Source organism: Piliocolobus tephrosceles, chromosome 17 (genome assembly GCF_002776525.5).
Source record: "Piliocolobus tephrosceles isolate RC106 chromosome 17, ASM277652v3, whole genome shotgun sequence".
In the NCBI taxonomy this organism is placed as follows: domain Eukaryota; kingdom Metazoa; phylum Chordata; class Mammalia; order Primates; family Cercopithecidae; genus Piliocolobus; species Piliocolobus tephrosceles.
In genome coordinates, this window is record NC_045450.1 from 52,322,364 (window position 1) to 52,336,387 (window position 14,024).

Genomic DNA, 14,024 nt, shown 5'->3' on the forward strand with positions numbered 1-14,024 from the left:
ACCATCCCCAGCCCCACAGAGCTCACAGCCATTGAGCAAGTCATCGCACTTGTGTTAAGTGAGAAGGAGGAAGGTTTGGGACGGGGGTCCTGGAAGGCTTCTCCAACACCTAGGGGAGGATCATTCAGATATAAAGGTCAAGCTGAGGCTGGGCATGGTGGCTTACATCTGTAATCCCAACACTTTGAGAGGCTGAGGTGGGAGTATCGCTTGAGTGCAGTCGTTCAAGACTAGCCTGGGCAAAATAGTGAGACCTTGTCTTTACAAAAAAAATTTTTTTAAAGAAATTAGCTGGGCATGCTGGCACACACCTATAGTCCCAGCTACTCAGGAAGCTGAGGCAGGAAGATCACTTAAACCCAGGACTTCAAAGTTGCAGTGAGCCATGATCATGACACTGCACTCCAGCCTGGGTGAAAGAGTGAGACCCTTACTCAAATAATAAGGCCGAGCACAGTGGCTCATGGCTGTAATCCCAACACTTTTGGAGGCCAAGGCGGGTGGATTGCTTGAGCTCAGGAGTTCGAGATCGGCCTAGGCAACATGGTGAAACCTCATTTACGTATATATATTGCTTGGGTTCCTGGGTTCAAGTGACTCTTCTGCCTCAGCCTCCCTAGTAGCTGGGATTATAGGCATGCACCACCATGCCCAACTAATTTTTGTATTTTTAGTAGAGATGATGGGGTTTTACCATGTTGGCCAGGCTGGTCTCAAACTCCTGAGCTGGTCTCAAACTCCTGATCTCAAGTGATCCGCCAGCCTCGGCCTTCCAAAGTGCTGGGATTACAGGCATGAGCCACCACACCCACCCATCTGTATATATTTAATTTTTTAAATGAACAATAATAATAATTAATTAATTAAGGTCAGGCTGAATTTCTGGCAGAGGCCTGGGCCAGAGAGAACAGGGCTGCTCCGGAGACCTAAAAGGAGAAGCTGTTTGGGGAGCAGAGGTACAAGAAAAGTCTAGATGAGTTCTTTCTATTCTATTTTAGGTTATTTGTTTGATTAGCAAATTTGGTGGGGTGGAGAGGGGCCATCTCCCAAGTGACAGGCAGGCTTGTTTGGCACTTTTTTTAATTTACAAAGCAATTCAATTCCTCGGTGTTCAGGAGCTCCCTGAGAAATGGGCCAGGCTCACCACTGAGATAGGCAGAGGGCACAGCATTAGCAAAGGCCCAGGGGAAGGACCCCGCAGAGCAGCCTCTGGGAAGATCCAGGAGTCCCTAGGGCTGGGGAAGCGAGAGGGCATTGAGGCCTGAAGGAAGACTGGGCTGATCTTCAGACTTCAGTCTAGTGGGGGGCAGGGTGAGTCCTGGAGAGACAGTGCCCCATGCAGCCAAGGCAGGGTGAGGGAGGTCACACCTCAGCACATTCCCTTCTCTGTGACGTTGGAGATCATTAACCTGCGGACCCTAACAGCTGCCACCACCACCTTCAGGAATTCAGGCCCTCCCTGCCTGGCATATTGGCCAGCACTCCCACGGCCCAGCCCTGTTGGAGAAGGAGGCAACTCATTAGATGTGCTGACACTGGCCCTCTTGGCTTTCTGGGATAGCCCTCGCCAGCATCCTGGGCTCTCAAGAGCCTGGGCTGGTGGTTGCCATCCACCCAGGACAGAAGCCCATCAAGTCCCTTCTGGTTGAGGTCCCTTGGGCCCTCAAGGATCCCAACTCTGCTCACGATGGCATCTGAGGGAGCACGGGAGCCCTGGAGGGGAAGGTAAGAGTCTTGGGTTCCAGACCAGCCTGGCCACTAGCTCACTGTGGCAACCCTCAAGCATGGCCTTGCTCCCTCTGGAACTCAGTGACCTTTGAGATCTGGGACCTCTGAGTCTGGGTATTGGGCACAGAGTCAGGTGACTCAACCTGCACCTGGTCTTGGGGTGTGGAACCCTGAGCAGAGCAGGTGGCCCCCTTGGAAGGGGAGGCAGACAAGGGCAGAGAAGGGGGTTGAACAGGGCTTTCTAAGAGTGAAGGAGAGGTTCCAGACTCAGCCTGTGGTTCAGGAAGCTGTCTCAAAGGAAGTGGTGTCTTGGCTGAGACATCAAGGGTGAGCAGGAGTTAGGTAGGTGAAGGAAAGAGGAAAAGGTGTTCAACTGCATGGCCCAGGCCAGGCGCAGTGGCTCATGCCTGTAATCTCAGTACTTTGGGAGGCCGAGGTGGGTGGATCACCTGAGGTCAGGAGTTTGAGACCAGCCTGGCCAACATGGTGAAACCCAGCCTCTACTAAAAATGCAAAAAGAATTAGCCGCGTAGTGATGCACACTTCTAGTCCCAGCTTCTCAGGAGGCTGAGGCACGAGAATTGCTTGAACCTGGGAGGTGGAGGTTGCAGTGAGTGGAGATTGTGCCACAGCACTCTACCTGGGCAACAGAGCAAGACTCTGTCTCAAAAAAAAAAAAAAAAAAAGAAGCCGGGCGCGGTGGCTCATGCCTGTAATCCCAGCACTTTGGGAGGCCAAGGCAGGCGGATCATGAGGTCAGGAGATCGAGAACATCCTGGCTAACATGGTGAAACCCCATCTCTACTAAAGATACAAAAAATTAGCCAGGCATGGTGGTGCGTGCTTGTAAGCTCAGCTACTCAGGAGGCTGAGGCACGAGAATTGCTTGAACCTGGGAGGCGGAGGTTACAGTGAGCTGAGATCATGCCACTGCACTCCAGACTAGGTGACAGAGTGAGACTCCGTATCAAAAAAAAAATGAGGGAAGGAGGCTGAGCTCTTGGAGGAGCCCACTGAGGCGCATGAAGGGAGATAGCCAGAGAAGCAGCTAGAAATCCTTCTCTTGGATCACAGAAGCCAAAGGACGCTTCAGAAGATGGGGAGGACCAGCTGTGCCCAACACACTTGGAAAGGTTAAAGGAGGAGAGGACGGAGAAGTGGAGGGACAGGGAGCATTTCTCCCTCTTGAAGAGGCTTTGGCGTATGGAGAAGGGTCTTAATGGTAGCGGTGGGGTTCCCAGGATCCGTGATCAGGTCTGAGTGTCAGCAGAGCTGTCACACAGAACCGAACAGGTTGTGCACTGCACTCTACAGTGATTGTTGGTTCTTGAACCCAGGACTGGCCGCCAGGGGCACCCCCTCGAGCTGGCGGTATTTTGCCAAGTCCGTAACTGCAGTGTAGACACTTCCCATACAGTGACGCCAAAGAAAAACTCTACTTATTGGGAGCAGAGTCGGGCTCCGCTTGGGGATTCTCAGCCCCAGGTCGTCATCCGATGGGATCGGGGGATTTCCAGATGCCCGGTGGCCGAGTCTCTCCTACCGCAACACCCTGCAAGTCTCTGTCAGAGCAGTTCACCTAGCGTTAGCAACTCACAGAAATGAACTACGCACCACACGCTGCAGCCTTTGTCAGGGGGCCTGGGCTGACAGGGTCCCAGGGGAGCAGTTCATCCCTTGAGCTGGGAGAGACGAAGACGTCCCTCCCACTTGTCCCTTAGGAGAAAGGAGTCAGGAAGGAAGGAAGGACGCCCAGCCCAGAGCGTGAGACACACAGTCAGTCGCCCCACCCCTTGCTCAAACCAGCAGAGCACCGCCCAGCTCACAGCTCCCTCTGGAGGCCGAGGCTGGACTAGTGGGGACAATGACAGCAACACCAGCCAGCCTCAGACGGTGTCCCCAGGGAAGCGATTGCCAAGCCTAGAAATTTACACCTCCTCAGTGCAGAGGCCAGCCTTGAGATGCTCCAATAAGTAATGGCCATGTTACTTTTGAAAACAATGCCATGTTCATTGCAAACCATTATTTGTATGAATAAATACAAAGAATCAAATAAACCAAGTGAAAGTATAACGCCTAGAGATGATGGGCATTGTGGCCCTCAGGACCCATGGATGTAGTTCTCACCTGAGGAGATTCCTGCTATGCAGGCTCTTCTGGAACTTTCTCCACTCCACCATGTTTGTTGTTGTTGTTGTTGTTTGAGACAGAGTCTCACTCTGTCGCCAGGCTGGAGTGCAGTGGTGCGATCTCAGCTCACTGCAACCTCTGCCTCCGGATTCAAGCTATTTTCCTGCCTCAGTCTCCCAAGTAGCTGAGACTACAGGCGCGTGACACCACACCCAGATAATTTTTTTTTGAGATAGAGTCTTGCTCTGTCCCCCAGGCTGGAGTGCAGTGGCGCGATCTTGGCTCACTGCAACCTCTGCCTCCCAGGTTCGAGCAATTCTCCTGCCTCAGCCTCCTGGGTAGCTGGGATTACAGGCACGCATCACCATGCCTGGCTTATTTCGTATTTTTAGTAGAGACAGGGTTTCCCCATGTTGGCCAGGGTGGTCTCGAACTCCTGACCTCAGGTGATCTGCCTGCCTCAGCCTCCCAAAGTGCTGGGATCACAGGCGTGAGCCACTGCGCCTGGCCAGTTTTTGTATTTTTAGTACAGATGGGGTTTCACCATGTTGGCCAGGATGGTCTCAATCTCTTGACCTCGTGATTTGCCCTCCTCAGCCTCCCACAGTGCTGGGATTACAGGCATGAGCCACCGCGCCCAGCGTCCACCATGCTTATGATATTGAGCACCTTTCCATATTCAGATATAAAACCCTCACTCCCTACCCTGCCCTCACCCCACTCTCCTCTCAGACCTCACCTCCTGACCTCTCCTCTAACCCATATGACTCAACCACCGTTGGCTCATTCTCACCTCCTACCCTCCCCCCACATCCCACCTTTGCTATTCCCTCTGCCCGGGACAATCTTCCTCTGTGTTGTTCAGTGGCTGTTTCTTTCCTGTCATTCAGGTCTCAGCTCCAATGTCACTGCCTCAAAGAGGCCTTCCCTGACCAACCTGACTAAAGCAGTCCCTCAGACCCACCACGCCAAACCACATCACCTGGTTTGGCTTCTTCACAGCTCTCCTCTCTCCCTCTCTCTGAAATCATCTTGTTTATATGTTAACTCATTTATTGTCAGTCTCCTTTGGCAGAGTGCAAACTCCTTGAAAGCAAGGACCTTGCCGAACTGGTCTGTCACTGTGTCCCCAGCATCCAGAATGATGTCAGGCACACAGCACATGCTCAATCCATGCCTGACATCCATTTGTAGTGGCTATGGAGCATCTCAGGCCACTGTGCACCTCCTTTAACCCTCCATCTCACACTGAGGGACTATGTCATCCCTCTATCCCCGATTAAACAAGCCAGTACTTTGGGAGGCCGAGGCAGGCAGATCACCTGAGGTCAGGAGTTCAAGATCAGCCTGGCCAACATGGTGAAATCCCATCTCTACTAAAAATACAAAAATTAGCTGGGCATGGTGGCATGCACCTGTAATCCCAGCTACTCGGGAGGCTGAGGCACGAGAATCGCTTGAACCTGGGAGGCAGAGGTTGCAGTGAGCCGAGACTGCACCACTGCACTCCAGCCTGGTGACAGAGAGACAGAGCTAGACTCCGTCAAAAAAAAAAAAAAAAAAACAACCCAGTAGTCAACATCTTTTAGCACAGATATTTTCCTGCGTGAACAGCTATTTATTTGGGGTAAATTTGCTGAAATTTGGTGAAAGGGAGGTTTGCACTTGCCATCCTGATACATTCTGAAAAAACTACCCTTAAACTTTTTTTTTTTTTGATGAGACAGGGTCTGGCTCTGTTGCCCAGGCTGGAGTGCAGTGGCACAATCACGGCTCACTGCAGCCTCAACCTCCCGGACTCAAGCGATTCTCCCACCTCAGTCTCTTGAGCTGGGATTACAGGCATGTGCCACCATGACATGCTCATTTTTGTGTTTTTAGTAGAGACTGGGTTTTACTATGTTGCCCAGGCTGGTCTCTAACTCCTGGCTGAAGCCATCCTCCCACCTGACCTCCCGAAGTGCTGAGATTACGGGTGTGAGCCACTACCACACCCAGCCTACCCTTAAACATTTAAACCAATTCCTATTCTCTTGAGTGTCCACTCACACATCATGTTCATCACTGCCCATCTCAGAGGCAAAAAAAAAAAAAAAGAAGTGTCTCCTGTTGTTTGTGTTTGCATTGTGTTGATTATTAACGAGATGCAGCACTTCTTCAAATTGCAATGTTAACGATCAAATGGATGGGTGCACTTAAAGCATCAGAAAGAAGTGGCTCTAGCAGAAGCCTGGTAAGAGCGGTAAAGCCAGGACTTGAATATGGGGCAGCATCTCTGGCTCTTGTCTTTTGACACACACAAAGGAAAGTAGAGTCCAGGCTGGAGCTGGAGGGGTGTGGAGGCTGGTGGTGGGTCAAGTATACCCACAAGCTTCATACCTACCTCCTCCAAGCCTGCCTTTGCCCCACCATGCACTGAAGTGCTCCAGCAGGCCATGGTGCTTTGGGCCTTTCCTCACTTGATCTCTTGGTGACCCAGTCGACCACTGTTCCCCTCAGAAGATGTCTCCAGCTCAGACCCCTCTCTCCTCTCCCTGCCTGTCCAGCTGCCTTCTGGACACTTCCTCCTCGGTAGTCCCTAGATCCCTCAGATGCCACCTGCCCAAACTGACCATATCACCTTCCCCTTAACCAGATCCTCCAGGCCTCAGGCCGGGTGCGGTGGCTCAAGCCTGTAATCCCAGCACTTTGGGAGGCCGAGACGGGCAGATCACAAGGTCAGGAGATCGAGACCATCCTGGCTAACACAGTGAAACCCCGTCTCTACTAAAAAAAATACAAAAAATTAGCCGGGCGTGGTGGCGGGTGCCTGTAGTCCCAGCTACTTGGGAGGCTGAGGCAGGAGAATGGCGTAAACCTGGGAGGCGGAGCTTGCAGTGAGCTGAGATCCAGCCACTGCACTCCAGCCTGGGCGACAGAGCGAGACTCCATCTCAAAAAAAAAAAAAAACAAACAGATCCTCCAGGCCTCCCTACCTCATTAAAAAACACCACTATCCCACTATCCACCCATCACCCAGGCCCAAAGTCGCTGCCTCATCTGGGATGTCTCCCTCTCTCCAGACTCCACATCCCTTCAGTCGCCAAGCTCTGCATTCTGCCTCCTGAACATCTCTTAAATGTCTCCTTCTCTCCATCCCCACTGCCTTCACTCTGGCCGAGGCTACCATCCACTGGACTGGAAATGGCACCAGCCTCCTTGAGGCCTCCTGCCTCCTCTCATACACATACACAGTGCCTGAGTGACTTTTGCAAAGCGCAGATATGACCACAAAATCCCCCAGCCTAAAGCCCAGGCTCCCTATCACCCCAAGGGTAAAATCTTTGTTCCCCAGCCTGCCCCAAGGCCCCGCACGCAATTCTCCAGCTTTTGCTCTGGTCCAGCAAAAGAGGCTGCTCCTTCCTCCTGTGGCTTAAACTCTGTTACTCCCCCAGCCTCAGCTGCTCCTCCCAGGACCTACCCATTGTCTGCCTAGGGAGCCCCAACAACTAGTCACACTAAGGGCCCCTTCTCTGCAAAGCCCTTCCTAACCAGCACACATGTGCACGCAGACATAGTCCCACACACTCACATACACACACTCTGTCAGCATCTGGGGACTCGGGAGGTGCAGAGATTTGGACATACCTGTTCTTTTTGACTGTGAGCTCTGTGGGAAGGGACTAGGGAGATCTCACCTGTGGTCCCCTCAGGGTGGCCCAGGCACAACCGACATTCCACAAATGCTTGCTGTATATCTGGCAAATGAATGAATGATGTGGCCCCAGGCACAGTCCAGGGCAAGCTTCTATTCTATCTGTTCACAGAAAGCTGGGATGGGGGGGGCGTTGCATAGCAGAGAGTTGTCATCCATGGGGGCTGGAGGGTGGGGGAAGCCGCGGTTTTTCTGGGGTTTTGGACTTGAACTGCATTCCTTCCAAAAATGGAACTAGCAGCCCCATGTGTGAGGACTGGGGGTTCACTGCGGCTCTCACCACCCTCTGCTGTCTGTCCCAGGGATTTTTCTCAGGCCTGAGTCCACCCCTCTGAGAATGTGATCTCCCAGTGGTTAGAAGTGCTGATAATTCCTTTCTACACACACCACAGCTCCCAGCTGAGTCCCAGGCAGAGCATGGGGCTCAGGAAATGATGCCTGATTCAAACAGGGCCAAACTGATCGCAACCCAGGGAGCCAAGTTGAAGCTCAGAGTCTGCCCTTTCCAACGATGTGACAGTTTCTGTGGGAAGTTCTTGCCTTCCCTGAGCTTCAGGTGTCTCCTCTGTGAAGTGGGTTTCAAGTTGTGTCCTCCCCCGTGCTTAGCTCACCAAATTTCTAGGGAGAGGCCTTGAAGGCCACCAGTACCCTGTGACCCTTGGAGGGATGCTGCCCTTCCCTCAAGGCCCCTTGGATGTGGGGGAAGAGCCAGGTGAATTCCCAGGTGTTCCATTTAATCACTGTAGCCCCATCTGTGCCTGGCCTGGTGGTCACAGGCCTGGCCATGGACAAGGACAATAGGCAATGATGGGTGCTCAAAGGACATAGGTTCCCTGGAGGAGGGGACATCTGAGTTGTTTTCCAAGTGGATGAGGGGGAGAAGCATCCCAGGCAGAAGGCAAGCTGGGAAAAAAGGCAGAGGCCAGAGGGTAGAGGCTGCATCCAGGGAGCTGCAGGCTGGGAGTGTAGTGGAAGCCAGATCACAGGGGCTCCAGAATAAGTGCAAGATAAGGAGTTGAGGTCGTCTGCGGCCAGATCTCCTGGGCCTCAGAGGCCCCACCACAAAGTATGGACTATCCACTGGAGTGGGTGGGCATGGTATTGGGAGGGAATTAATTCAAAAGATGTTAAGGAGAAAGAAGCAAGACGGCTGGGCCACTGAAGGAAGGTGAGGGCAGGAGAGAGGGCTCACACATTTACGTGTTCAGTTATTTGCTCATTCGATAAATATTTCTTGAACTCCCACCATGAGCCAGGGACCGTAATGATAAGGACTTCTGTGGTTCCTACCCCTACACTACTTAGAGACAACACAGTCAGGCAGGCTCAGGCCCATGAGCACACATGGCGTGCACACTGCTGCCTGGCCATGGTGAGCAGTATGAAGGGAGTCAATAGGAGGCTGGAACAGAGGGTGTCTGCAAAGAAGGTACTCAGAGGATGCCTGGCTGAGGGGTGACTTTAGGGGTGGGCAGGGGCCAATTGGTGCCAGCTTTGAGAATTCCAAAGAACCCCAGTCTCTGGCTCAGATGGATGCCTGTGTAGACTGGCACTTTGCAGGTATGGGGACAATCATGAGGACTGGTGAATCAACCAGAGAGCAGCCAGGGGTTCTGGAACAGGAGAGGGCTCTGGGCACAGAGGGAAGCTTGGGACAGTCAGCAATGAATGGATGGGAGCCTGAGACTGGATGATATTTTAGGATAGAGGGAATAAAGAGAAGAACTCAGCCCCTGGAAGTCATGCCCAGGTTTAAGGACTTCAGAGAAAGGGCACTGACCGGCACAGTGGTTCATGCCTGTAATCCCAGCACTTTGAGAGGCTGAGGCGGATGGATCACTTGAGGCCAGGAGTTGGTCAGCCTGGCCAACATGGTAAAACCCCATCTGTACCAAAAATATAAAAATTAGAAGGCAGAGGTTGCAGTGAGTCGACTAAGATCGCGTCACTGCACTCCAGCCTGGGCAACAGAGGGAGACTCTGTCCCCACCCCCCCCCAAAAAAAAAAAAACAAAAAAGAAAGAAAGAAAAGGGCACTACAAAGGAAGCCCAAGAGGAGGGGCTGGAGAATGAACTGCGAGGCAGAGGTGGCTCAAGCCTGTAATCCCAGCACTTTGGGAGGCTGACGTGGGAGGATCGCTTGAGCCCAGTTAGAGACCAGTCTGAGCAACATGAAGAAACTCCATCTCTAAAAAACTGACCAAACAGGCCGGGCGCGGTGGCTCATGCCTGTAATCCTAGCACTTTGGGAGGCCGAGGCGGGTGGATTACTAGGTCAGGAGATCGAGACCATCCTGGCTAACATGGTGAAACCCCGTCTCTACTAAAAATACAAAAATAATTAGCTGGGCGTGGTGCGGGTGCCTGTAGTCCCAGCTACTCAGGAGGTTGAGGCAGGAGAATGGCATGAACCTGGGAGGTGGAGCTTGCAGTGAGCCACTACACTCCAGCCTGGGCGACAGCGAGACTCCATCTCAGGGGAAAAAAAAAAAAAAACACCACCAAACAAAACCAACCAACCAAACAAAACACACAAAGAAACAGCCCTCAGGACACTGGTATCGGTGGGGTACAGATATTTAGGAACCTCTTACTGTCCCTGAAACCATTCCTGGGTAGGTCTGACATACATGAGGGGCTGTGGGAGTACAAGGCCTGGAGAAGCCTCAGGGGTGTCCAGGTTGGAAGGGGCCAGGAGTGTCTGATTGATGGGAGGGGTGGGGGAGTGGAACTGGCCCTTTGACCCCAACATGGGGTCGACTCTCATGGGGTCCCTTTACCCACTGTGTGGAGGGCCAGCATTCCAGCCTTGGCTTTGGAAAGGACTGGGTAGGCCAACACATGGCCCTGTACCTGGACCCTGCCAGCGTCCCCACCCCAAGACTGCCCGGAAACCAGTATCCAATAAGTGGGGAATGCATGACCCGGCTATGAGCCTGGACTTACCAGCCAGACAGTGGCAGAAAGGGCGGCCTGCCTCTACAGCGGAGAAGCTGAGGCTGGCTGAAATGGCAGGGCTGAAGGGCAGCATCTGGACCTAGAAGGTGTCAGGAAGCTTCTGGACTCCCCAAGGCCTTCACCGAAACAGTCCTGGATCTTTTCCACCAACCAGCCTAAGCCAGCAGTAGCAGCTCCAGGACCTGTTTCAGGTGGCCACAGACAGGGGGCCCGCAAGGTCTCCAGAGCCCGAGGGATCTAGGGAGGGGACAAGCAGGCGGGGCTCCCTGGCGCTCCCCGTTTTAGGGTCTGCGTGAGGTTCCCAGAAAGCCGCCGTCACGTCCCCAGGGTCTGCCCTCCCTGCAAGCCGGTGGGCTGCATGGGCCACCGGCCTGCCCCGTTACCCGAGAGGGCGGAGCGAGCCCTGGGCGTCTCCAGGGGTGCGGGAGCCGCGGGAGTGCAGGGGGGTGGGGCCCGGCGGGCCAGGGGAGGGGCGGCGGGACGGCGGGGCGGCGGGCGGAGGGAGGGGCCGGCGCCGGCGGCGGCGACAGCGGCAGCTGCGGCGCGACCAGGCCGGGCACCTCCGAGCGCAAGGACAGCGCGAGGTCCGCGCAGCCCAGCGCAGCCATGTGAGTGTCCGCGCCGTTTCCGGGGCTGCAAGCCGGGCGGGGGGCAGGCGCGGAGGTTCTGGTGCCTCCTCTGCTGGCGCCGCCCGGTGGGTCCGGGATCTGCGGCTCTGTCCCGCCTCACCCCATCCATCCGACCCCGACCGTGCCGTGTCTTTCCTGCCTGCCCCGGGCGCGGAGAACTTCTCCCACAAAAGCCGCCGCCTCTGGGCCTGCAGCGCCTGGCGCTGCCGCCTTCCTCCCACAGCAAGGCCCTGGCAGCCGGTGCCCCAGGGCGCTGGGGTGGGCCAGGCCGGAGGGCGGGCTAAAGGCTCCAGCCTGGGCCCTGGCACGCGCGCTCCCCGGGAGCCTTTGCTACCTTCGCCGCAGGGGAGGCTGGGCTGGAAATGGGGAGGGGGCGACGAAGGGTGCGGGCAGGCCTACGAGCTGAGCTAATCCTCCTAGCTCTAGGGGCCGGCCTAAGCGGCTTTGTGGCCAGCCGCGAGGTGACCGAGCCTGGGCTGGAGCCGGGCTCTCCGCCCAAACCTGGCGTAGCCGAAGCCGGAGAGGATTGTCCTGGTGGGGGAATAGAGCTTTTCCCTGGAAATGGAGGCTGGCGCGAGGTCCCTGCAACAGCCGGCCCTGGGCACTCTGCAGAACTGGTTTGGGCAAGGGGCTGCTCACCAGGGCTAGAGGTCGGATTCAATCCAGCTTCAGCACCCTTTGTCCTCCTCTCCAGGGTGAGGCCTGAGTTCCACCTCCCCTACCGACCCTCCCCAGCCAGTTCTAATGCGTGTCCAGGCTGGCCGCACCAGCACCTACTGTGCGCAGCCTCATGTAACAATCCTTGTGCCCTGGCTGCCATCTGCGGGGCCGCGCCCTGGGCCTGCCGCATTCAGCCAAGGCACAGCTTCTGAGGAGGGTTATGACCATCTGGCAGATGCAGAAACAGGCCCAGAGAGGTTAGTAGTATTCTCAAGGTCACACAGCCGGTTTGGGAGAAGCAGGGATTAGATCTGAGTCCTTGCCCCTGAGACACCCACCTCCGTGGTATTGGGAGGGGAGGGATGTTAATTGGGGACTGAGGTACAAAATACTCCAGCGGGACAAGGAGGACTGGCATAGCTCCTTCTTCCACCCCCCTCCCCGGCTTGGGTCCTGTGACTGAGGCGGGAGAGAGGAGCAAGGTGAGCAGTCCCAGGGATCTGGGTTTGGGTGTGAGTGAGGGGAGGACTCAGGACTCCGGGCTGGGTTCTGCTGGGGAGAAGCGGGCGGGGAGGGCGCGAGTGAGTCACGGCGGCCCCGCTGCCACCGCTGCTCGCACTCAGCCCTGACCAGGCCCAGCCCGGGGGAGGCCGCCCGGCTCCCAGCGCACCGCCAGGGAATGTAACCAGCTGACCAGGGAGGGGGCCGGCAGGAAGTGAGGCCACCCAACAGCCTCCGCCCGGTTCCGGGGTGGGGGGTCCGGGGCTGCGCCGCTCCCTCTCCCTCCTATAGGATTGGGCAGCTGTGAGATGACGTCAGCCGCCAGGTTTGGGGGCAGTTGCCATGGAGACAGGGGCAGGCTCAGAGGGGACCCCCTTCTCCCTTGCAGCCCCCCTTGCCCAGGTTATTTTTAGCCTCTGTTTACCTCGGTTGGGGTGGCCCCAGGGCGGAGCGGGGCTAGACCTGGGGACTCCCAGAGAGGCGGCTGGCCTGGCACAGTGCTGAGCTGGGCAGCCCAGGTGGTGGGATATTCCGCTGCACCCGAGTGTGCCAGGCTTGGTGTGTAGGAAGTACAGTGGGGCTGCAGGATCTGGGGTCATGTGCACAGGTCAGGGCTCCACTCACAGCCATGCTGACCTGGCTGTGCTGCAAGCCCCTTTGGGACCTTGGATCTGGGTTATTTCCCATCTTGGGAACAGACTATAGGGCTGACATGAGCCCAGAGAGTCCCCTGGCTCTTATCAGCCAGTCCCCCACCAGTTGAGGTGGCCCTTCTGCCTTAGCTCAAGGGGTTCAGCTCTTTCCCTACCCAGCAAGGGCAGTCCTGCCCACCCATCTCCTGAAGCGGTCACTCAGATGGACATTCTGAGGGTCATTTGTATCAACAGTTAGACATCCTGGTTCCTATGGGACTTGGGTGATGGTGGTAGCAGAGGGCCAACCAGAGAGAGACAACTGATGGAACAGTCAGCCTTTTCCAAGTCCAGAATCCCAGGGGACCCCCACCGTGCACCATCCCAGGGAGCAGAGCCCCACTTGCTGATGGTATATGATACCATCAGTCAGTGGGAAGGGAGAGGGAGGATTGTATGTGGGGTAGGGGAATTGGGGTGGACACAGACTTGAAATCCTCCCCACCAACAAACAGCTCAGGACCTGCTGTTCCTGTGTCTAGGCAGCCCAGTTTCCCCCACTGCTCCCCCTCCTTCATCTCCCAGGTGCTACAGGGCCCCCAGAGTGCTATAGTGAGCCAAGCAGATATGCCCTAGGCCTCACAAGATTCAGTCTGGTGGGAAGACAGGCCCTAGAGGGGAACTGACAACTGGGTTATGTGGTCTTGGGGTTCAGAGGGAGGAAGCCAAAAAGGGGGAACCAACCCAGGGCCTGCTTACTGGAGGAAGAAGTCATAGGGTAGACTTGAGGAAGGAGAGGGACTTGGGGCTGAGTAGTGGGAAGAAGGAATAGGAGTGATGGGGGGTGGCCGGGCACGGTGGCTCAAGCCTGTAATCCCAGCACTTTGGGAGGCCGAGACGGGCGGATCACGAGGTCAGGAGATCGAGATCATCCTGGCTAACACGGTGAAACCCCGTCTCTACTAAAAAAATACAAAAAAACTAGCCGGGCGAGGTGGTGGGCGCCTGTAGTCCCACCTACTCCGGAGGCTGAGGCAGGAGAATAGCATGAACCCGGGAGGCGGAGCTTGCAGTGAGCTGAGATCTGGCCAC

General features: G+C 55.6%; 1 protein-coding gene and 1 long non-coding RNA gene across 2 annotated transcripts in view; one reads left to right on the forward strand and one right to left on the reverse strand.

The window, feature by feature from the left end:
- Nucleotides 1–821: 821 nt before the first annotated feature.
- On the reverse strand, nucleotides 822–10,940 carry LOC111541354. Its single transcript, XR_002731252.1, has 2 exons — nucleotides 10,499–10,940; nucleotides 822–1,497 (listed from the first exon to the last, which is right to left on the reverse strand). It is a non-coding gene; the product is annotated as an uncharacterized LOC111541354 (long non-coding RNA).
- A 49-nt stretch (nucleotides 10,941–10,989) lies between these two features.
- The window catches only part of RIPOR1 (RHO family interacting cell polarization regulator 1), an 18,804-nt gene continuing 15,769 nt past the window's right edge, over nucleotides 10,990–14,024 (forward strand). Inside the window, exon 1 of the mRNA XM_023210174.2 lies at nucleotides 10,990–11,118. The gene's annotated coding sequence lies outside the window, so the exon portion shown is untranslated. The remainder of the gene's footprint in view (nucleotides 11,119–14,024) is intronic.